This window comes from Cherax quadricarinatus, chromosome 19 (assembly GCF_038502225.1).
Source record: "Cherax quadricarinatus isolate ZL_2023a chromosome 19, ASM3850222v1, whole genome shotgun sequence".
Taxonomy (NCBI): domain Eukaryota; kingdom Metazoa; phylum Arthropoda; class Malacostraca; order Decapoda; family Parastacidae; genus Cherax; species Cherax quadricarinatus.
In genome coordinates this window covers 46,140,358-46,165,713 of record NC_091310.1, presented here as the reverse complement: position 1 = coordinate 46,165,713, position 25,356 = coordinate 46,140,358, and the positions used below count along the sequence as shown (strand labels likewise).

The following is a 25,356-nucleotide window of genomic DNA, read 5'->3' as shown; positions in this document are numbered from 1 at the left end:
TCTCTCAATTCCTCTACGTACATTAATCCTGCTTCTCCTTTATACTGTAGAAGATTTACTTCACCTGTCCCTACACCTGAATTATATGGGAGCTGTGGGGATTAGCAAAGACTGTCCACAGTAATCCCGTCTGAGGCAGTGTGGGCAGGTGAGACTCTCGCTGATAACGATCTCTGTCGTATTACCAGGTGTGTCTTATTACCGGGTGTGGCGTGCCGCCAGGTGTGGTGTGTTAACATGTCCCTGACCTGCCTCTATCGTTACCCGTGTTGCGTTACTTTTCCTCTCTAGTGACGACCTGACAGTGTTTCAGAGCACTAGTGCCTACATCACAGTGCTCTGACGACCCACCATTGTTTCAGTGCACCACTCACGACCACCATTGTTTCAGTGCACTACTCACGACCCACCATTGTTTTAATGCACCACCACTCACGACCCACCATTGTTTCAGTGCACCACTCACGACCCACCATTGTTTTAATGCACCACCACTCACGACCCACCATTGTTTTAGTGCACCACTCGACCCACCATTCTTTTAATGCACCACCACTCACGGCCCACCATTGTTTTAATGCACCACTCACGACCCACCATTGTTTCAGCGTTCATATATTTTAGATCATACTTCGTTTTCGTTAGGAAATGTTTACGGTTCACGCCTTTCACTTACCTCTTTTTAATAATTTTTCTCTGTTTAGTTATTCGTTTATAGCTTGTTTTATTAGTCAAAGATCGAGGAAATATGACCAATGGGGTGTCAGTTACTTGGCCAGATATGTACAGCTTTTATTGCTGTGTTCACTCACGGGATGCCCAGCAACACAGCCGGATACATCCACTCACGTCTTCCTTGACGGAGTACGTTGGTTGGAAGCTAAAGCTTGATCGCTCACCCCTCTGGTGATTATCTAAAGCCCTTCCTGCCTGACAGCGAAATAAAACTTCACCCACACGTTACATAACTCCTACCATGGTGGCAAATGCTCCATAGAACACACACACATTTTTTAGACTTCCAAAAGAAAAAAGAAAGACATACCTTCCACCTTGCTTGCGAGTCATGAGAATTTAAGCCTAGTGATCATACAGTTTGTGTTGGTGTATCGTCAACACCACCATCATGAGGCGAGTATTTCCGGGATGGGAGTGTGTACACAGTCACCTGACTCACTTCTCCCTCACAGGCTGTGATGTAGTTGTTGTTTATTCGTCGGGAAAGTTCACCTGACGTGAGCTTTAGTCATACGCTGACCCATTCAGTGATGCCACTGCAAAATGTGGTGGGCTGGAACACAAGCCGACGAGGGTAGAGAGACATATTTCTCTCTGGGTTGAGCTTTATCAAGACTTCATGAAGCCTGAGCGAGACGTCGCCGCCTGAAGGAAAAGCTTGCTTTGCAATACGAGTCCTGACACACAGCTGTGTGTATGGGCACGTACGTATGAAGGTGTGGTAGTTGTCCCTATGCAACGAGTACTAGTACGGCTTACTAGTGTCGGACTCGGTAGTGTGGGTGTGTACCCAGCATCACCTGTCTCACCTTTACCCCACAGAGTGTGTCATGTGGGGGGTTCGATTACGTGGACTGGGTAAAGGAAAGTCACATAGACAATAATGGAGTATAATTATAACGGAATATATGGGAAGCACCAGGCCCACCCTGCCTCTCTGCTCTCTATCTTAAGACTGCCTCACGAACTGGGTCCTAGGAGTGAGCAGCGTTCAAAAACATGCTATGGTCAGCAGCAACATGAATAACAGTCAGTGATTCACGCAGACGGTTGATAGTGAGTCATACTACTGGTAACTCTCGATCCCAAGAACTGGAGGTACCCTCTACTTCTTTGGCTCAAATCTGATTATCTTCCATTCCCATAGCTGCATGATCAGCACAGATTTAACTCTTCCTCTTAACAGGAGCTGACTGCTGACCATGTTACCTGTGTCAGCTGGAGTGTTCAAGGGCTCAGGACAGAAACGTATCCAGTAAAGATGTCTGAAGTGTATGAACTTGTGTCCCGTCATCTACTTAAGTTATATGTGATTTGTTATTAAAGAAAATATGTTGTAAGTTTTCTGTTTTCAGATTTTCATTTGGAGGTTTGTATATAAACCATACCAGGAGGGGGGGTTAGAACCCGCGATCAGAGTCTCAAAACTCCAGACCGTCGCGTTTGTGGTCACAGTGGTGCCTATGCTAACCTTCCTATGGTGTATAAATATACCTAGTTGGATGAATCTTATTGTTGCTAGCTGGCCCAGTGGCTAACGCGACGGTCTGGAGTTTTGAGACTCTGATTCTCAATAGTATCAGCTACCAGTAGTACGAGTTACCAGTGTCAGTAGTAATGACTCATCCAACCATCACTGATTCAACGCCTCCTACGTGAATCACTGACTGTTATATCACTGACCGTTACTGCTGACCTAGTATGATTTGAAGACCGCTCACCCTCCAAGACACTCAGCAAGTCAGTTCAAACAGAGACGTAAGAGAGTAGACAGGTCAGGCCTGGCGTTCCCATATATTCCATCTAATATACGTACGAGTACATCCAACGTGAGTGTTTATTACCCAATCCATGTGACGAACCTCCCACACGTCATGATCGCGGGTTCTAACCCCGCCCGTGGTATGGTTTGTTTGCAATCGCGTCATTACGATTTCGTGAGTCAGGTTTATATATACAAACATATGTGCAACACATTGGTATCTTTATTGAGGAAACGTTTTGCCACGCAGTAGCTTCATCAGTCAGGAGGAGTTTGAGGTAATCAGCCCATATAATCAGTCTATCAATCTTGAAAAGATTACAGCATATGCGCGAAGTGGCTTATATACTGTAGACAGGTGAGGTGAAGCAGTTGTAAGCGATATTACAGTGGACAAATCCACATGTGGAAGTAGGTCATGCCTATAAGTTAGGTGGTCAGTCCCTCAGCCTGGAGGTTCAGGGACTGACCACCTCAAAACTACGTCTTCAATGGTGATGGACTGATGACATTGTCTTTACATCTCTACTGCTTCTGCACACTTTTCTGTACCTGACCGAAGAGTGAGCGAAAACATTTCGGAATAAAGATAGCTAACTGCTTCACATATGTCACACTTACCAACCTGTTTGAATTGTATACCATTTTAATATTTACGGTATCGTAAGTACAGTTATGGTTCAGCAGCTACGGCAGCTCTGAGGATTCTGTTCCAGCAGATCTGCAGTTTTTATTAAGTGCGATTTAATACTTTTTCAGAATGGCCTATCCTACAGTCTCTCTTATATTTATAAAAATAAATTAAGTACACCAGCAGTGTGTTGCTACGCTACTGTGTATGATAATCACTGTGTAGGAGCAAAAGGTATCTGTTCCCCTGTCATATTCCATCACACGAAATGGGTTATATAAGTAGACAATGGCTCGTTATGTAATCTAAGTATTATCATAAACTAATATTGGATACTCGCAGTGATCTGGTAGCCAATTCCAAACACTAGGAATTCTGTCCTGTTCAATTCGTTTATGGTGGTGAGTTGTGAGTGTGTTATTGTGTTTCTTATGATTGAGGCATTATTGGGTAAGGTGACGCTTGTATCCGCCCAACATTACCAAGGAGCAATACTTCCACTTCCTTCCTTGTGATAAATACACTCGTGACGCAGATTTTTCCTGCCAAGGCGCCCACCTGGGCAGGCAACGACGTCAAACCACCCGTCCCCCTCGCCCCCGCTGGCCGCACCTAACACACACACCTGTAGCTGTTGTTTTTTTTGCGTCTTCTTTCTCTTTATGAGGGCGATGTTTATACTCGTGACATGTGAATGAATAGTTTTTGTGGAAATTCTCTCTTTCTTGTGTTGCTTCGTTTACTCTACGTCACGTGTGATTGTTCCAGCTGTGTCCTGTTGACGAGAGCGTTTAAAGGACACCCAGCTGCCAAGCCCAGAGCACAAGCCATCAATTATGTCTCTGAGGGGCTTTTATCCTAGCAGTGGTGAGGATATTTTCTTCGTCAGGTGAGACTTCTCTTGACGAGGGTCATATGTTGACACGCTCGGTGGCTAAGCAGCTGGGTCTCATACAATGACCCATTCAGGGGCTAAGGAACTGCTGGCGTATTCGTGGATTCCGTGCTGGGTTTCATGACGCAGGTCCTAGCAATATGACGACTCGGTCAGCAACTAAGCAATCACTTGCTCACTCGTGCCCAGGATCCTCCCACACTAAAAACAAAACCCATCACGTGTCTTACAGCTGCTCACACAGTAGTAACTGTAAGGGTCAAGTTTCTGTTTAAAGTCTTGCCTCTTACATCGATCGGTGTCGTTGGTTCCTGGCCTCATGGGCCCTATCATACCTATTACTGAAGCTGTGAAGTATTTGTTATTTTTGATAACATCTGTCTTTGGCCTCTTTGTCCCAGTTTCTCGCATGTTAGACAATGTATCCCTGACTTCTTTGTTAAATTCTCATAGTATCATTTGTCAGTCAGTCAGTCATGCTTACTCTTCTTTCAAAGGTTTTAGGATTAGATCCTATCTAGTCTCTTTTAGAAGTTAAATCTTCTCTGCTTCAGATTTAATGTCTTTGCAAACCTCTAGATTTTCTCGAGTTTCTGGTCATGTTTGATTAAATATGGGCTCTATACTGACCATCCATAACGTTAACCAGCGCCGTAAATGTTGTCGATGTTATACACCTGATGTATACTTCGTGGAATATATTCGTTGTAATGCTGACCCCTATTGATTGATGGTCAAAGCTTCATCTCCACCAGACCGTATTCAGTAGGTCTTCTCTCCTCTAATATTAGCATATGTATGCGCTTGTTTGGGGCTGAATGTCAAGATTCACCTATTTGATCAGTCAATTCCGCTGGCAAACATCCTAAGCCTATCCCTGTTCTCCCAGCTGCGTACTATCATTGACTTTACTTCATAGGCAAACGAAAGTTCACACAGGACTCAGTCTCATGGTTAGGTCATGTTTATATATCAGGACTACTCTCACAATCACAATCTCACAAATTTGAAAGTAATGCTGGATAACATGTGCTGGGTTTAGAGATCTGAGTGTCCTTTTCCATGAACAACCTTCCGTCTCACCATCTAGCCACTCTAAATGCCTTCAATAGTGTGCTTTGTCTTAGGTTCCCTCTTCCTTTCAGTGTTTTGAACGAACACACGTTTGTTAAGGTTAACTCAAGGAATCATCTGCGTGATCAGCCATGTAGGTGAATTTGTTACGTTATCACTCTTTCGTAAAGTTACGGTCTAATGCTGTCCGTTGCAGTGTTGTGGCCCCTGCTGTCCACTGCAGCAGGGGTACGATCAGACGGTGTCCACTGCAACAGCGTTGTGATCCGTGCTGTCCACTGCAGCAGCGGTACGGCCAGTCGGTGTCCGCTAACGCAGTTACAGCATGAAGCTCTTTCCTGCAGCAGTGTTACAGCACGAAGCTCTCCCCTGCGGCAGTGTTACAACCCAACACTATCTCCAGCAGTGGCGCCGTCTTGCGCCCTCCAACAAAGCAATCTAGGTATTTTATCAGTGGCTTTTCGCACCTGAGCCTCGCTTCCTGGTACACCAACACCTGGCCACGGTACTGTTGCCACAGGATCAGAAAGCTGACACAAGGTAAGAGCGGGTGAGGGCTCAGGGGTGGGCGAGGGTCCTGGGGTGGGCGAGGGCCCTGGGATCAGTGAGGGCTCTGAGCTAGGTACGATCCTTAGGCGGGTGAGGGCTCTGGAATGAAGATGTCCTGGGTTACCTTGAAGGCTGTTTATAGGAGTCAACGCGTCCCCCCCCCGACCCAATCTCAGACCAGGCCTCCTGGTTGATCAAGGCTACTGCTGGCAGCAGTGCAGTCCGCAGCCCGGTTGATCAGGCCATGACTTAGGGAACATAAATTCCATCTTGAGGACAGTTATGGGCAGCTAATACCCTCTCATGTTTGAAAAGAGGGTATTAAAAAAATCTTACGTACCTTACACTTATCGTGTAATACCCCCCCCCCCCCCGCTTTTTCATTTTTTTTTTGCACCGTCTACCGAGGCTCTTGCTTTAATAGGGAGTGATTTTTGTGTGCAGATTTGGGACCAGTCCCTCCAGGTTTTTCCCGATATAAATTATGATGCATCGTTTTCACCTGCATTCCAAAGAGTATAGGTCTAAGGGACTTGGAACATTTCTAGTAATTTAGCCGCCTGACTGAACTTAACCTGCCGTGAAGGTTCTCTGCAATATCGCCCGCCTTAAAATGGGCTGTTAGCATGCAGCAATATTCCAGCCTAGAGAAAACAAATGACTTAAAGAGGGCCATCACTGGCCTGGCATCCCTTGTTTTGAAGGTTCTCATAACTTATCCTATCAGTAAGTGTCCTGGAAGGACGACCTTCAGTGATTGCCTGATTTTTTTTTCCTCTTCCACCAACTTTTCTATTTTCTTTTGCTCGTAACTCGAGAACAAAAACACCTCATCCTATCGAATTCAAATTCTGAACGATTGTGTATGTTAATGAGGACCAGTTTCTAGGAATAATTGGCATGTCCATGATTCTAGGAATAATTGGCATGTCCATGAATCTAGGAATAATTGGCATGTCCATGATTCTAAGAATAATTGGCATGTCCATGATTCTAGGAATAATTGGCATGTCCATGATTCTAGGAATAATTGGCATAATTGTCATGTCCATATCAAAATTACTGAACCCATCCCTGGCATCCTGGAATGGCCCAGATAACTTCCAAAATCCACAGAAGCATAGCTTCAAACATTAAACAAAAGAGCGCCTCCTACCTCGACGACGGCAAAGATTTGATAATTTCATGTGTAAAATTGTGTCAAATATTGATTCCCGTTTAATTACAATAATCAAAATATTTGGTCCTTTAATTAATTTGATGGGTTTCATTCCCTCTACAATAACGACTTTATCGCAAAGAACAGACTGAGGGTTTTCAATTGATTTGTCAAAACTGCTAGTGAAGCCCCACTGTAAAAACTCTTCTTTGAATGAGAAGTTTATATCTTAAAGTCATATTTCACAGATCTGGTGTCAAAAAAAGATTCGCTATTTACTAATATTCAGCTCCATTATCAACGTATGCCGCACTCGGCACTATTACAGTCGCGTGCAGTGACGCACAAGGTAGTTATGGAATATGGTGATACCTTTCTCAGAACGCACAGCGACACAAATATATCTACTTTACCGTAAGTTTATATTATACAATCCTGACAGATGAACTTCCCAGGTAATTGGAACTCCAGCTATTAAGGAACGATATCACTGAAGCTCCAGTAGCTTATGAACCTTTAATGAAATATTCGACGATATTCTCATTGCCCTTCTGACATCTCTCATCTCAGGCTGACAGATCTCAACACTATGCGAGTATGTAACCCATCCTGTGTGATGGAATATGGCAGGGGAAACATACTGGCTTTTGCTCCCGTTACATAACTTTCAAATAGAACAGGATAGCACATAATTAATATATCCAATTTCGCTAAGTAGAAAAAAATTGCATTCTTCCTGACTGAGGTGTTAAGCCGATGACAGCCAAGCTGTGGTTTAGCATGGCTCTGTGTGTGTGTGTTCCTCATTCTAGTCAAGTATTATTCACCAGCACATCGTGTTGTCATGTAGGGGGGAGGGTTTCCTCAGGCAGGACACAGAGGATAGTAATGTAGATAGTAGAGCTGGAGGGCAAGGGGAGTGAAGGGCTATTTTTAACGCGACCGACTTCAGTGTATTTCACAATCGAAGCTTGTCAAGTGGATGACAATCGAAGCTGTGACCCGACACCTCTGGCCGTCACGAACCCACGTGATACCTCTTACGTTATCGCGTTCTGAAACTTGTGTTAGAATTGCGAGAGCCTGAGACACTAACGTTGCAACCTGTGCCTGCAAGGAACAGTAATTTTGACAGGAAGATATAGCTATTCATGCAGTGTAATATATATTTTCACTAGTGTCGTTATTACTACCTTGATGACCTTTACACATAGTTCATTAACTTAATGACAACACCAGTCTGTAGCCAAAAAAAAAAAAAATCGGAAAAATCTCGTCATTCTGTACAAATTCTGGGTCACGAAATACAAAACTGATGTTCAAAATTGCCAATTAGGTAGGTAGGATTTGTCAGGAAACAGGACAAGTGTTTCCTGATGCGGGTCTTAGTCATATGATGACCTACCGTTGGAGCTTTAGGTCATCTGATCGAGGCCTTCCACTGGCTTACCCCTCCACACCTTTAAAAATTAAGGTTATAATTATAATAATTTTTAACACCTAAAATGATTGTTAAACTAAACTTTAAGAGAGAGAGAGAGAGAGAGAGAGAGAGAGAGAGAGAGAGAGAGAGAGAGAGAGAGAGAGAGAGAGAGAGAGAGACGGAGAGACAGACAGACAGACAGACAAACAGACATGCATAACCTTCGGAATGTATACGAAGTACATACCCTCGAGGAAATGGTTGTAAATTGAGTTTGAAGCCCATCGACCTACACCACAGATCACTGAGGCTGAAGGTCACTTGCTTGTCAACAGTCAAAAATACAATATTCCCTAAAAGAGGGATTAAACTCTCAACATAAACATCGCTTTTGAATAAATGATTTAGAAAACCCCACAAGTTGGTAAATGAGACATTTGTGCAACATTTGGGTATCTTTATTCTGGAAACGTTTCGCCAACCAGTGGCTTCTTCAGTCCAATGCAGAGAAAGGTGGAAGATTAGGAGTAGTCTGAGGTAATCAGTCCCTCAACCTGGAGTCGTTGTGTTCAGTCCATCAGTCTTGATGGACTTTTATCAAGACTTTTAACAAGACACAGCAGCTTCAGTGGCACAAGACACCAGCAGCTTCAGTGACACAAGACACCAGCAGCTTCAGTGACACAAGACACCAGCAGCTTCAGTGGCACAAGACACCAGCAGCTTCAGTGACACATGACATCAGCAGCTTCAGTGACACAAGACACCAGCAGCTTCAGTGACACAAGACATCAGCAGCTTCAGTGACACAAGACACCAGCAGCTTCAGTGACACAAGACACCAGCAGCTTCAGTGGCACAAGACACCAGCAGCTTCAGTGACACAAGACACAGCAGGTTCAGTGGCACAAGACACCAGCAGCTTCAGTGGCACAAGACACAGCAGCTTCAGTGGCACAAGACACCAGCAGCTTCAGTGGCACAAGACATCAGCAGCTTCAGTGGCACAAGACACCAGCAGCTTCAGTGGCACAAGACACCAGCAGCTTCAGTGGCACAAGACACAGCAGCTTCAGTGGCACAAGACACCAGCAGCTTCAGTGACACAAGACACCAGCAGCTTCAGTGACACAAGACATCAGCAGCTTCAGTGACACAAGACACAGCAGCTTCAGTGACACAAGACATCAGCAGCTTCAGTGACACAAGACACAGCAGCTTCAGTGACACAAGACACAGCAGCTTCAGTGACACAAGACACAGCAGCTTCAGTGGCACAAGACACAGCAGCTTCAGTGACACAAGACACAGCAGCTTCAGTGACACAAGACACAGCAGCTTCAGTGGCACAAGACACAGCAGCTTCAGTGACACAAGACACAGCAGCTTCAGTGACACAAGACACAGCAGCTTCAGTGGCACAAGACACAGCAGCTTCAGTGACACAAGACACCAGCAGCTTCAGTGACACAAGACACAGCAGCTTCAGTGGCACAAGACACAGCAGCTTCAGTGACACAAGACACAGCAGCTTCAGTGACACAAGACACCAGCAGCTTCAGTGACACAAGACACAGCAGCTTCAGTGGCACAAGACACAGCAGCTTCAGTGACACAAGACACAGCAGCTTCAGTGGCACAAGACACAGCAGCTTCAGTGACACAAGACACAGCAGCTTCAGTGACACAAGACACAGCAGCTTCAGTGACACAAGACACCAGCAGCTTCAGTGACACAAGACACAGCAGCTTCAGTGGCACAAGACACAGCAGCTTCAGTGACACAAGACACAGCAGCTTCAGTGACACAAGACACCAGCAGCTTCAGTGACACAAGACACAGCAGCTTCAGTGGCACAAGACACAGCAGCTTCAGTGACACAAGACATCAGCAGCTTCAGTGACACAAGACACAGCAGCTTCAGTGACACAAGACATCAGCAGCTTCAGTGACACAAGACACCAGCAGCTTCAGTGACACAAGACACAGCAGCTTCAGTGGCACAAGACACAGCAGCTTCAGTGACACAAGACATCAGCAGCTTCAGTGACACAAGACACAGCAGCTTCAGTGACACAAGACATCAGCAGCTTCAGTGACACAAGACACAGCAGCTTCAGTGGCACAAGACACAGCAGCTTCAGTGACACAAGACACAGCAGCTTCAGTGACACAAGACACAGCAGCTTCAGTGACACAAGACACAGCAGCTTCAGTGGCACAAGACACCAGCAGCTTCAGTGACACAAGACACAGCAGCTTCAGTGACACAAGACACCAGCAGCTTCAGTGACACAAGACACAGCAGCTTCAGTGGCACAAGACACCAGCAGCTTCAGTGACACAGCAGCTTCAGTTGCACAAGACCCAGCAGCTTCAGTGACACAAGACATCAGCAGCTTCAGTGACACAAGACACAGCAGCTTCAGTGGCACAAGACACCAGCAGCTTCAGTGACACAAGACACAGCAGCTTCAGTGACACAAGACATCAGCAGCTTCAGTGGCACAAGACACAGCAGCTTCAGTGACACAAGACACCAGCAGCTTCAGTGGCACAAGACACCAGCAGCTTCAGTGACACAAGACACCAGCAGCTTCAGTGACACAAGACACCAGCAGCTTCAGTGACACAAGACACCAGCAGCTTCAGTGGCACAAGACACCAGCAGCTTCAGTGACACAAGACACCAGCAGCTTCAGTGACACAAGACACCAGCAGCTTCAGTGACACAAGACACCAGCAGCTTCAGTGACACAAGACACAGCAGCTTCAGTGACACAAGACATCAGCAGCTTCAGTGGCACAAGACATCAGCAGCTTCAGTGACACAAGACACAGCAGCTTCAGTGGCACAAGACACCAGCAGCTTCAGTGACACAAGACACAGCAGCTTCAGTGGCACAAGACATCAGCAGCTTCAGTGGCACAAGACACAGCAGCTTCAGTGACACAAGACACCAGCAGCTTCAGTGACACAAGACACCAGCAGCTTCAGTGACACAAGACACCAGCAGCTTCAGTGACACAAGACACCAGCAGCTTCAGTGACACAAGACACCAGCAGCTTCAGTGACACAAGACACCAGCAGCTTCAGTGACACAAGACACAGCAGCTTCAGTGGCACAAGACATCAGCAGCTTCAGTGACACAAGACATCAGCAGCTTCAGTGACACAAGACACAGCAGCTTCAGTGGCACAAGACACCAGCAGCTTCAGTGACACAAGACACAGCAGCTTCAGTGGCACAAGACATCAGCAGCTTCAGTGGCACAAGACACAGCAGCTTCAGTGACACAAGACACCAGCAGCTTCAGTGACACAAGACACCAGCAGCTTCAGTGACACAAGACACCAGCAGCTTCAGTGACACAAGACACCAGCAGCTTCAGTGACACAAGACATCAGCAGATTCAGTGGCACAAGACACAGCAGCTTCAGTGGCACAAGACACCAGCAGCTTCAGTGACACAAGACACCAGCAGCTTCAGTGGCACAAGACACAGCAGCTTCAGTGACACAAGACACCAGCAGCTTCAGTGACACAAGACACCAGCAGCTTCAGTGACACAAGACACAGCAGCTTCAGTGACACAAGACACCAGCAGCTTCAGTGACACAAGACACCAGCAGCTTCAGTGACACAAGACACCAGCAGCTTCAGTGGCACAAGACACCAGCAGCTTCAGTGACACAAGACACAGCAGCTTCAGTGGCACAAGACACCAGCAGCTTCAGTGACACAAGACACAGCAGCTTCAGTGGCACAAGACACCAGCAGCTTCAGTGGCACAAGACACAGCAGCTTCAGTGACACAAGACATCAGCAGCTTCAGTGACACAAGACACCAGCAGCTTCGGTGACACAAGACACAGCAGCTTCAGTGACACAAGACACCAGCAGCTTCAGTGACACAAGACACAGCAGCTTCAGTGACACAAGACACCAGCAGCTTCAGTGACACAAGACACAGCAGCTTCAGTGACACAAGACACCAGCAGCTTCAGTGACACAAGACACAGCAGCTTCAGTGACACAAGACACCAGCAGCTTCAGTGGCACAAGACACAGCAGCTTCAGTGACACAAGACATCAGCAGCTTCAGTGACACAAGACACCAGCAGCTTCAGTGGCACAAGACACAGCAGCTTCAGTGACACAAGACACCAGCAGCTTCAGTGACACAAGACACCAGCAGCTTCAGTGACACAAGACACCAGCAGCTTCAGTGGCACAAGACACAGCAGCTTCAGTGACACAAGACACCAGCAGCTTCAGTGACACAAGACATCAGCAGCTTCAGTGACACAAGACACCAGCAGCTTCAGTGACACAAGACACCAGCAGCTTCAGTGGCACAAGACACAGCAGCTTCAGTGACACAAGACACAGCAGCTTCAGTGACACAAGACATCAGCAGCTTCAGTGACACAAGACACCAGCAGCTTCAGTGACACAAGACACAGCAGCTTCAGTGGCACAAGACACCAGCAGCTTCAGTGACACAAGACACAGCAGCTTCAGTGGCACAAGACACCAGCAGCTTCAGTGACACAAGACACCAGCAGCTTCAGTGACACAAGACACCAGCAGCTTCAGTGACACAAGACACCAGCAGCTTCAGTGGCACAAGACACAGCAGCTTCAGTGACACAAGACACCAGCAGCTTCAGTGACACAAGACATCAGCAGCTTCAGTGACACAAGACACAGCAGCTTCAGTGACACAAGACACCAGCAGCTTCAGTGACACAAGACACCAGCAGCTTCAGTGACACAAGACACAGCAGTTTCAGTGACACAAGACACAGCAGCTTCAGTGACACAAGACACAGCAGCTTCAGTGACACAAGACACAGCAGCTTCAGTGGCACAAGACACCAGCAGCTTCAGTGACACAAGACACAGCAGCTTCAGTGACACAAGACACCAGCAGCTTCAGTGACACAAGACACCAGCAGCTTCAGTGGCACAAGACACCAGCAGCTTCAGTGACACAAGACACCAGCAGCTTCAGTGACACAAGACACCAGCAGCTTCAGTGACACAAGACACCAGCAGCTTCAGTGGCACAAGACACCAGCAGCTTCAGTGACACAAGACACAGCAGCTTCAGTGACACAAGACACCAGCAGCTTCAGTGGCACAAGACACCAGCAGCTTCAGTGACACAAGACATCAGCAGCTTCAGTGGCACAAGACACCAGCAGCTTCAGTGGCACAAGACATCAGCAGCTTCAGTGACACAAGACACAGCAGCTTCAGTGACACAAGACATCAGCAGCTTCAGTGGCACAAGACACAGCAGCTTCAGTGACACAAGACACCAGCAGCTTCAGTGGCACAAGACACCAGCAGCTTCAGTGACACAAGACACAGCAGCTTCAGTGACACAAGACACCAGCAGCTTCAGTGACACAAGACACCAGCAGCTTCAGTGGCACAAGACACCAGCAGCTTCAGTGACACAAGACACCAGCAGCTTCAGTGGCACAAGACATCAGCAGCTTCAGTGACACAAGACACCAGCAGCTTCAGTGACACAAGACATCAGCAGCTTCAGTGACACAAGACATCAGCAGCTTCAGTGACACAAGACACCAGCAGCTTCAGTGACACAAGACACCAGCAGCTTCAGTGACACAAGACATCAGCAGCTTCAGTGACACAAGACATCAGCAGCTTCAGTGACACAAGACACCAGCAGCTTCAGTGACACAAGACACCAGCAGCTTCAGTGACACAAGACACCAGCAGCTTCAGTGGCACAAGACACCAGCAGCTTCAGTGACACAAGACACCAGCAGCTTCAGTGACACAAGACACCAGCAGCTTCAGTGACACAAGACACCAGCAGCTTCAGTGACACAAGACACCAGCAGCTTCAGTGACACAAGACACCAGCAGCTTCAGTGACACAAGACACCAGCAGCTTCAGTGACACAAGACACAGCAGGTTCAGTGGCACAAGACACCAGCAGCTTCAGTGGCACAAGACACAGCAGCTTCAGTGGCACAAGACACCAGCAGCTTCAGTGGCACAAGACATCAGCAGCTTCAGTGGCACAAGACACCAGCAGCTTCAGTGGCACAAGACACCAGCAGCTTCAGTGGCACAAGACACAGCAGCTTCAGTGGCACAAGACACAGCAGCTTCAGTGGCACAAGACATCAGCAGCTTCAGTGGCACAAGACACCAGCAGCTTCAGTGGCACAAGACATCAGCAGCTTCAGTGGCACAAGACATCAGCAGCTTCAGTGGCACAAGACACAGCAGCTTCAGTGGCACAAGACATCAGCAGCTTCAGTGGCACAAGACACCAGCAGCTTCAGTGGCACAAGACACAGCAGCTTCAGTGGCACAAGACATCAGCAGCTTCAGTGGCACAAGACACAGCAGCTTCAGTGGCACAAGACACAGCAGCTTCAGTGACACAAGACACCAGCAGCTTCAGTGACACAAGACACCAGCAGCTTCAGTGACACAAGACACCAGCAGCTTCAGTGACACAAGACATCAGCAGCTTCAGTGGCACAAGACACAGCAGCTTCAGTGGCACAAGACACCAGCAGCTTCAGTGACACAAGACACAGCAGCTTCAGTGGCACAAGACACAGCAGCTTCAGTGACACAAGACACCAGCAGCTTCAGTGACACAAGACATCAGCAGCTTCAGTGACACAAGACATCAGCAGCTTCAGTGACACAAGACACAGCAGCTTCAGTGGCACAAGACACCAGCAGCTTCAGTGACACAAGACACCAGCAGCTTCAGTGGCACAAGACACCAGCAGCTTCAGTGACACAAGACACCAGCAGCTTCAGTGGCACAAGACACAGCAGCTTCAGTGGCACAAGACACCAGCAGCTTCAGTGACACAAGACACCAGCAGCTTCAGTGGCACAAGACACAGCAGCTTCAGTGACACAAGACACCAGCAGCTTCAGTGACACAAGACACCAGCAGCTTCAGTGACACAAGACACAGCAGCTTCAGTGACACAAGACACCAGCAGCTTCAGTGACACAAGACACCAGCAGCTTCAGTGACACAAGACACCAGCAGCTTCAGTGGCACAAGACACCAGCAGCTTCAGTGACACAAGACACAGCAGCTTCAGTGGCACAAGACACCAGCAGCTTCAGTGACACAAGACACCAGCAGCTTCAGTGACACAAGACACCAGCAGCTTCAGTGACACAAGACACAGCAGCTTCAGTGGCACAAGACACCAGCAGCTTCAGTGACACAAGACATCAGCAGCTTCAGTGACACAAGACACCAGCAGCTTCAGTGGCACAAGACACAGCAGCTTCAGTGACACAAGACACCAGCAGCTTCAGTGACACAAGACACCAGCAGCTTCAGTGACACAAGACACCAGCAGCTTCAGTGGCACAAGACACAGCAGCTTCAGTGACACAAGACACCAGCAGCTTCAGTGACACAAGACATCAGCAGCTTCAGTGACACAAGACACCAGCAGCTTCAGTGACACAAGACACCAGCAGCTTCAGTGGCACAAGACACAGCAGCTTCAGTGACACAAGACACAGCAGCTTCAGTGACACAAGACATCAGCAGCTTCAGTGACACAAGACACAGCAGCTTCAGTGACACAAGACACAGCAGCTTCAGTGACACAAGACACCAGCAGCTTCAGTGACACAAGACACAGCAGCTTCAGTGACACAAGACATCAGCAGCTTCAGTGGCACAAGACACAGCAGCTTCAGTGACACAAGACATCAGCAGCTTCAGTGACACAAGACATCAGCAGCTTCAGTGACACAAGACATCAGCAGCTTCAGTGACACAAGACACCAGCAGCTTCAGTGACACAAGACACAGCAGCTTCAGTGGCACAAGACACCAGCAGCTTCAGTGACACAAGACACAGCAGCTTCAGTGGCACAAGACACCAGCAGCTTCAGTGACACAAGACACCAGCAGCTTCAGTGACACAAGACACCAGCAGCTTCAGTGACACAAGACACCAGCAGCTTCAGTGGCACAAGACACAGCAGCTTCAGTGACACAAGACACCAGCAGCTTCAGTGACACAAGACATCAGCAGCTTCAGTGACACAAGACACAGCAGCTTCAGTGACACAAGACACCAGCAGCTTCAGTGACACAAGACACCAGCAGCTTCAGTGACACAAGACACAGCAGTTTCAGTGACACAAGACACAGCAGCTTCAGTGACACAAGACACAGCAGCTTCAGTGACACAAGACACAGCAGCTTCAGTGGCACAAGACACCAGCAGCTTCAGTGACACAAGACACAGCAGCTTCAGTGACACAAGACACCAGCAGCTTCAGTGACACAAGACACCAGCAGCTTCAGTGGCACAAGACACCAGCAGCTTCAGTGACACAAGACACCAGCAGCTTCAGTGACACAAGACACCAGCAGCTTCAGTGACACAAGACACCAGCAGCTTCAGTGGCACAAGACACCAGCAGCTTCAGTGACACAAGACACAGCAGCTTCAGTGACACAAGACACCAGCAGCTTCAGTGGCACAAGACACCAGCAGCTTCAGTGACACAAGACATCAGCAGCTTCAGTGGCACAAGACACCAGCAGCTTCAGTGGCACAAGACATCAGCAGCTTCAGTGACACAAGACACAGCAGCTTCAGTGACACAAGACATCAGCAGCTTCAGTGGCACAAGACACAGCAGCTTCAGTGACACAAGACACCAGCAGCTTCAGTGGCACAAGACACCAGCAGCTTCAGTGACACAAGACACAGCAGCTTCAGTGACACAAGACATCAGCAGCTTCAGTGACACAAGACACCAGCAGCTTCAGTGACACAAGACACCAGCAGCTTCAGTGACACAAGACACCAGCAGCTTCAGTGACACAAGACACCAGCAGCTTCAGTGACACAAGACACCAGCAGCTTCAGTGACACAAGACACCAGCAGCTTCAGTGACACAAGACACCAGCAGCTTCAGTGACACAAGACACCAGCAGCTTCAGTGACACAAGACATCAGCAGTTTCAGTGACACAAGACACAGCAGCTTCAGTGGCACAAGACATCAGCAGCTTCAGTGACACAAGACACCAGCAGCTTCAGTGACACAAGACACCAGCAGCTTCAGTGACACAAGACATCAGCAGCTTCAGTGACAAAAGACACCAGCAGCTTCAGTGACACAAGACACAGCAGCTTCAGTGACACAAGACACCAGCAGCTTCAGTGACACAAGACACCAGCAGCTTCAGTGACACAAGACACCAGCAGCTTCAGTGACACAAGACACCAGCAGCTTCAGTGACACAAGACACCAGCAGCTTCAGTGACACAAGACACCAGCAGCTTCAGTGACACAAGACACCAGCAGCTTCAGTGACACAAGACACCAGCAGCTTCAGTGACACAAGACATCAGCAGCTTCAGTGGCACAAGACACAGCAGCTTCAGTGACACAAGACACCAGCAGCTTCAGTGACACAAGACACCAGCAGCTTCAGTGACACAAGACACCAGCAGCTTCAGTGACACAAGACACCAGCAGCTTCAGTGACACAAGACACCAGCAGCTTCAGTGACACAAGACACAGCAGCTTCAGTGACACAAGACACCAGCAGCTTCAGTGACACAAGACACCAGCAGCTTCAGTGACACAAGACATCAGCAGCTTCAGTGGCACAAGACACCAGCAGCTTCAGTCAGCAGCTTCAGTGGCACAAGACACCAGCAGCTTCAGTGACACAAGCAGCAGCTTCAGTGGCACAAGACACAGCAGCTTCAGTGGCACAAGACACAGCAGCTTCAGTGCTTCACACAAGACACCAGCAGCTTCAGTGACACAAGACAGCTTCAGTGACACAAGACACAGCAGCTTCAGTGACACAAGACATCAGCAGCTTCAGTGACACAAGCAGCAGCTTCAGTGACACAAGACCAGCAGCTTCAGTGGCACAAGACACAGCAGCTTCAGTGACACAGCAGCTTCAGTGACACAAGACATCAGCAGCTTCAGTGACACAAGACACCAGCAGCTTCAGTGGCACAAGACATCAGCAGCTTCAGTGGCACAAGACACCAGCAGCTTCAGTGACACAAGACACAGCAGCTTCAGTGACACAAGACATCAGCAGCTTCAGTGACACAAGACACCAGCAGCTTCAGTGACACAAGACATCAGCAGCTTCAGTGACACAAGACATCAGCAGCTTCAGTGACACAAGACACCAGCAGCTTCAGTGACACAAGACATCAGCAGCTTCAGTGGCACAAGACACAGCAGCTTCAGTGACACAAGACATCAGCAGCTTCAGTGGCACAAGACACCAGCAGCTTCAGTGGCACAAGACACCAGCAGCTTCAGTGACACAAGACATCAGCAGCTTCAGTGGAACAAGACACAGCAGCTTCAGTGACACAAGACACAGCAGCATCAGTGACACAAGACACCAGCAGCTTCAGTGGCACAAGACATCAGCAGCTTCAGTGGCACAAGACATCAGCAGCTTCAGTGACACAAGACATCAGCAGCTTCAGTGACACAAGACACAGCAGCTTCAGTGACACAAGACATCAGCAGCTTCAGTGACACAAGACACCAGCAGCTTCAGTGACACAAGACATCAGCAGCTTCAGTGACACAAGACACCAACAGCTTCAGTGACACAAGACATCAGCAGCTTCAGTGGCACAAGACACAGCAGCTTCAGTGACACAAGACATCAGCAGCTTCAGTGACACAAGACATCAGCAGCTTCAGTGGCACAAGACACCAGCAGCTTCAGTGGCACAAGACACCAGCAGCTTCAGTGACACAAGACACCAGCAGCTTCAGTGACACAAGACACAGCAGCTTCAGTGACACAAGACACCAGCAGCTTCAGTGGCACAAGACACCAGCAGCTTCAGTGGCACAAGACACCAGCAGCTTCAGTGACACAAGACACCAGCAGCTTCAGTGACACAAGACACCAGCAGCTTCAGTGGCACAAGACACCAGCAGCTTCAGTGGCACAAGACACAGCAGCTTCAGTGACACAAGACACCAGCAGTTTCAGTGGCACAAGACACCAGCAGCTTCAGTGGCACAAGACATCAGCAGCTTCAGTGACACAAGACACCAGCAGCTTCAGTGGCACAAGACACCAGCAGCTTCAGTGACACAAGACATCAGCAGCTTCAGTGGCACAAGACACAGCAGCTTCAGTGACACAAGACATCAGCAGCTTCAGTGGCACAAGACACCAGCAGCTTCAGTGACACAAGACACCAGCAGCTTCAGTGACACAAGACACCAGCAGCTTCAGTGACACAAGACACAGCAGCTTCAGTGACACAAGACACCAGCAGCTTCAGTGACACAAGACACCAGCAGCTTCAGTGACACAAGCACAAGTGACACCAGCAGCTTCAGTGACACAAGACATCAGCAGCTTCAGTGACACAAGACACAGCAGCTTCAGTGACACAAGACACCAGCAGCTTCAGTGACACAAGACATCAGCAGCTTCAGTGACACAAGACATCAGCAGCTTCAGTGACACAAGACACAGCAGCTTCAGTGACACAAGACATCAGCAGCTTCAGTGACACAAGACATCAGCAGCTTCAGTGACACAAGACATCAGCAGCTTCAGTGACACAAGACATCAGCAGCTTCAGTGACACAAGACACCAGCAGCTTCAGTGACACAAGACACCAGCAGCTTCAGTGACACAAGACATCAGCAGCTTCAGTGACACAAGACATCAGCAGCTTCAGTGACACAAGACACCAGCAGCTTCAGTGACACAAGACACCAGCAGCTTCAGTGACACAAGACATCAGCAGCTTCAGTGACACAAGACATCAGCAGCTTCAGTGACACAAGACATCAGCAGCTTCAGTGACACAAGACATCAGCAGCTTCAGTGACACAAGACATCAGCAGCTTCAGTGGCACAAGACATCAGCAGCTTCAGTGGCACAAGACACAGCAGCTTCAGTGACACAAGACATCAGCAGCTTCAGTGACACAAGACATCAGCAGCTTCAGTGGCACAAGACATCAGCAGCTTCAGTGACACAAGACATCAGCAGCTTCAGTGGCACAAGACATCAGCAGCTTCAGTGGCACAAGACACAGCAGCTTCAGTGGCACAAGACACCAGCAGCTTCAGTGACACAAGACACAGCAGCTTCAGTGACACAAGACATCAGCAGCTTCAGTGGCACAAGACATCAGCAGCTTCAGTGACACAAGACACAGCAGCTTCAGTGGCACAAGACACAGCAGCTTCAGTGGCACAAGACACCAGCAGCTTCAGTGACACAAGACACAGCAGCTTCAGTGGCACAAGACACCAGCAGCTTCAGTGGCACAAGACATCAGCAGCTTCAGTGGCACAAGACATCAGCAGCTTCAGTGGCACAAGACACCAGCTTCAGTGACACACAAGACACACACAAGACACAGCAGCTTCAGTGACACAAGACATCAGCAGCTTCAGTGACACAAGACACAGCAGCTTCAGTGACACAAGACATCAGCAGCTTCAGTGACACAAGACATCAGCAGCTTCAGTGGCACAAGACACCAGCAGCTTCAGTGACACAAGACACCAGCAGCTTCAGTGACACAAGACACAGCAGCTTCAGTGGCACAAGACACAGCAGCTTCAGTGACACAAGACACCAGCAGCTTCAGTGACACAAGACACCAGCAGCTTCAGTGACACAAGACATCAGCAGCTTCAGTGACACAAGACATCAGCAGCTTCAGTGACACATGACATCAGCAGCTTCAGTGACACATGACATCAGCAGCTTCAGTGACACAAGACACCATCAGCTTCAGTGACACATGACATCAGCAGCTTCAGTGACACATGACACCAGCAGCTTCAGTGACACAAGACACCAGCAGCTTCAGTGACACATGACATCAGCAGCTTCAGTGACACAAGACACCAGCAGCTTCAGTGACACATGACATCAGCAGCTTCAGTGACACATGACACCAGCAGCTTCAGTGACACATGACATCAGCAGCTTCAGTGACACATGACATCAGCAGCTTCAGTGACACAAGACACCAGCAGCTTCAGTGACACATGACACCAGCAGCTTCAGTGACACATGACATCAGCAGCTTCAGTGACACATGACATCAGCAGCTTCAGTGACACATGACATCAGCAGCTTCAGTGACACATGACATCAGCAGCTTCAGTGACACATGACATCAGCAGCTTCAGTGACACATGACACCAGCAGCTTCAGTGACACATGACACCAGCAGCTTCAGTGACACATGACACCAGCAGCTTCAGTGACACATGACACCAGCAGCTTCAGTGACACATGACACCAGCAGCTTCAGTGACACATGACATCAGCAGCTTCAGTGACACAAGATACCAGCAGCTTCAGTGACACATGACATCAGCAGCTTCAGTGACACAAGACACCAGCAGCTTCAGTGACACATGACATCAGCAGCTTCAGTGACACATGACATCAGCAGCTTCAGTGACACAAGACATCAGCAGCTTCAGTGACACAAGACATCAGCAGCTTCAGTGACACAAGACATCAGCAGCTTCAGTGACACAAGACACAGCAGCTTCAGTGGCACAAGACATCAGCAGCTTCAGTTGCACAAGACACCAACAGCTTCAGTGACACAAGACATCAGCAGCTTCAGTGACACAAGACACAGCAGCTTCAGTGACACAAGACATCAGCAGCTTCAGTGACACAAGACACAGCAGCTTCAGTGACACAAGACATCAGCAGCTTCAGTGACACAAGACACAGCAGCTTCAGTGACACAAGACATCAGCAGCTTCAGTGACACAAGACACAGCAGCTTCAGTGACACAAGACACAGCAGCTTCAGTGACACAAGACATCAGCAGCTTCAGTGACACAAGACATCAGCAGCTTCAGTGACACAAGACACAGCAGCTTCAGTGACACAAGACACAGCAGCTTCAGTGACACAAGACATCAGCAGCTTCAGTGACACAAGACACCAGCAGCTTCAGTGACACAAGACACCAGCAGCTTCAGTGACACAAGACATCAGCAGCTTCAGTGACACAAGACACCAGCAGCTTCAGTGACACAAGACATCAGCAGCTTCAGTGGCACAAGACACCAGCAGCTTCAGTGACACATGACATCAGCAGCTTCAGTGACACATGACACCAGCAGCTTCAGTGACACAAGACACCATCAGCTTCAGTGACACATGACATCAGCAGCTTCAGTGACACAAGACACCATCAGCTTCAGTGACACATGACACCAGCAGCTTCAGTGACACATGACACCAGCAGCTTCAGTGACACATGACACCAGCAGCTTCAGTGACACAAGACACCAGCAGCTTCAGTGACACAAGACACCAGCAGCTTCAGTGACACATGACACCAGCAGCTTCAGTGACACATGACACCAGCAGCTTCAGTGACACATGACACCAGCAGCTTCAGTGACACATGACACCAGCAGCTTCAGTGACACATGACACCAGCAGCTTCAGTGACACATGACACCAGCAGCTTCAGTGACACATGACACCAGCAGCTTCAGTGACACATGACACCAGCAGCTTCAGTGACACATGACACCAGCAGCTTCAGTGACACATGACACCAGCAGCTTCAGTGACACATGACACCAGCAGCTTCAGTGACACATGACACCAGCAGCTTCAGTGACACATGACACCAGCAGCTTCAGTGGCTCTACATGACACAGCCATCACACAGCCATTCATGACACAATACACACTACATAAGACAAGACCACCACAGCCATGCCAAGACATCAGCAAAACTTCTAGTACAGACACCATCACTGTGACATCACAAAACAACACAGCTCATCAGTGACATGGACGACATCACACTCATCACACAGACAACAACCCGCTCGACATGAACGACATCACAGACTCATGCACACAACATCAACAACTCCACAAGACACCAGCAGCCATCACAGACATCACAGCTTCAAATGACACATCCAGCACTACGTGAAGACTGAAAGACCCTCACAGACTTCAGTGGCCACAGACATACACCAGCAGATTCATACTCATGAGACATCACAGCTCATCACAAGACACAGCACTCAATGACATCATAACATCAGCAGCCAAGTTGGCACCCAGAACATCAGCAGCATGTTGGATGATATCATCCAGTGGGTTTCAGTGAAATAATTGGCACGTTCTCTAATCTGAAGTACTTTGGAGTGATGACGCAACCTTCACCGCCACCTGGAACTGTAGGGGACACGTGTACCGGCCCAGAGGTAGTGACCCGCCAGACCCCCGCTTCACCTGTGGGACCACCAAACACCCAGACTCACCCATGGTCCGGGGTGTTTCAGGGTGTTGGTGAACTCATTGTGCTTCCCTCCTTCAGAGTGTAGGCACTGTACTTCTTACCTCCAGGACTCAAATCCGGCTAACTGGTTTCCTGAATTCTTTAACTAAATATTATCCTGCTCACATTCCAATAACTGAAGTCCCAAAAACCCTTTTCTTCGCCTCCACTCATTCCTATCTAACACCCGCACACACCTGCTGTATGTCTACGATTTATGCAACCTGACCTGTCCTAACCTAATCTAATTTATAATTAAGGCAATACTATTATTGTTCTAATTGTTTGACGTTAAGAATTGTGTAGGAAAACGAAAGATGCAAAACTGAGGACAGATTACCTGATGGTGAAATAAGCTGCATAATTTCCTAGGCGAGTCTTTGATGTCCTTTCACTAAGTTCTTAGACAAGATAAACTCTCTTGCTTGAAAATCTATCTATTGTATTTTGAATGTAAAAGAAAATGATGACAGCTTTCAGCGAGTTCCAGTCCAACAGCCAACATACAGTCCAACATCCCGGCTGGAATCTCAGATCGTACCTCAGTTTATTACGAAGCCCAGTCGTATCTACGGTATGCTACCACCGTCCCCAGGATGCTACTTGCTACACTCTGCCAACATCCAGTTACCTATTAACTGCTAGATGAGCACACAGGGGCCAGCAAGTGCAAAGCGACTTTCCGATACGTCTCGTCCTCTATCGTATCTACTCTTAAGCGTCGAAATTATTGTCAGGCATATGAAGTCGAGTTTTATGTGCAATCTGCATTTTATGCAACTTGTATATTCCTTCTCACCTTGTCTTTTCATTTCCTTTCCTCTCCTTTCTTCCCCTATTCCTACTATTACTCCTCTATCGCATTCTATGTTCACCTCCACAACTCTCACTCTTCTATCTCTGTTATCTGACGTCTTCTTCTCACCCTCTCCACCACATCTCACCTTCTCCCTGACTCAAGGCGTGACGCAGGTAAGGCTGAACACAATAGCCCTGCGTCATTTAACAAGTCTCCCTGGCCACCAACATGCCACTTCCAGCCTGGATAATGTTTGTAGATCTGACGGTGGGGGTGTGGTTGGGAGTAGGATGGTAGGAGTGGTGATTGTGGTGAAGGTGGAGGTGGTTGGTTGTGGGGGTGGTGGGTGATAGTGGTAGGAAGGTTCTAGGTGGTGCCTGAGCTGGGTCACCTTGGGGAGGGGTGTCAAGCAGACATCCTTTGGGAAGCGTTGGTGAAGGGTTGCTGAATTCCCGGGCTCGTCCTGGAATAGTGCTTGTTAATGTTATTGGTTGTGGTTCACCAGGGATAGTGTCCGGGAAGTGCTGGTGTTGACAGGGTTTTGAGAACTTCAGTACAGTTTTACACTGGAGCGAAGACATCATCAGTGTATTGTTGCCAACAGTCAATTGATACTCAGCATTGTAAACACAATCATCTGCTGCGATCAGCTGTGTCTCAGCCTTGTGGCAAACAATACCCAGCTGTGTCTCAGCCATATGGCAAACAATACACAGCTGTGTCTCAGCCATGTGGCAAACAATACCCAGCTGTGTCTCAGCCCCGTGGCAAACAATACCCAGCTGCGTCTCAGCCATGTGACAAACAATACCCAGCTCTGTCTCAGCCATGTGGCAAACAATACCTAGTTGTGTCTCAGCCATGTGATAAACAATATCCAGCTCTGTCTTAGCCATAAGGCAAATAATACCCAGCTGTGTCTCACCCATATGACAAACAATACCCA

At 48.4% G+C, this 25,356-nt stretch overlaps 1 long non-coding RNA gene across 2 annotated transcripts in view; it reads left to right on the top strand.

Annotated features, from left to right (window-relative positions):
- Positions 1-2,493: 2,493 nt before the first annotated feature.
- Positions 2,494-25,356, top strand: part of LOC138852964 (uncharacterized) — a 68,959-nt gene continuing 46,096 nt past the window's right edge. For both annotated transcript variants that reach the window (XR_011392215.1, XR_011392216.1), the window contains exon 1: positions 2,494-2,567. This is a non-coding gene — a long non-coding RNA (uncharacterized lncRNA). The remainder of the gene's footprint in view (positions 2,568-25,356) is intronic.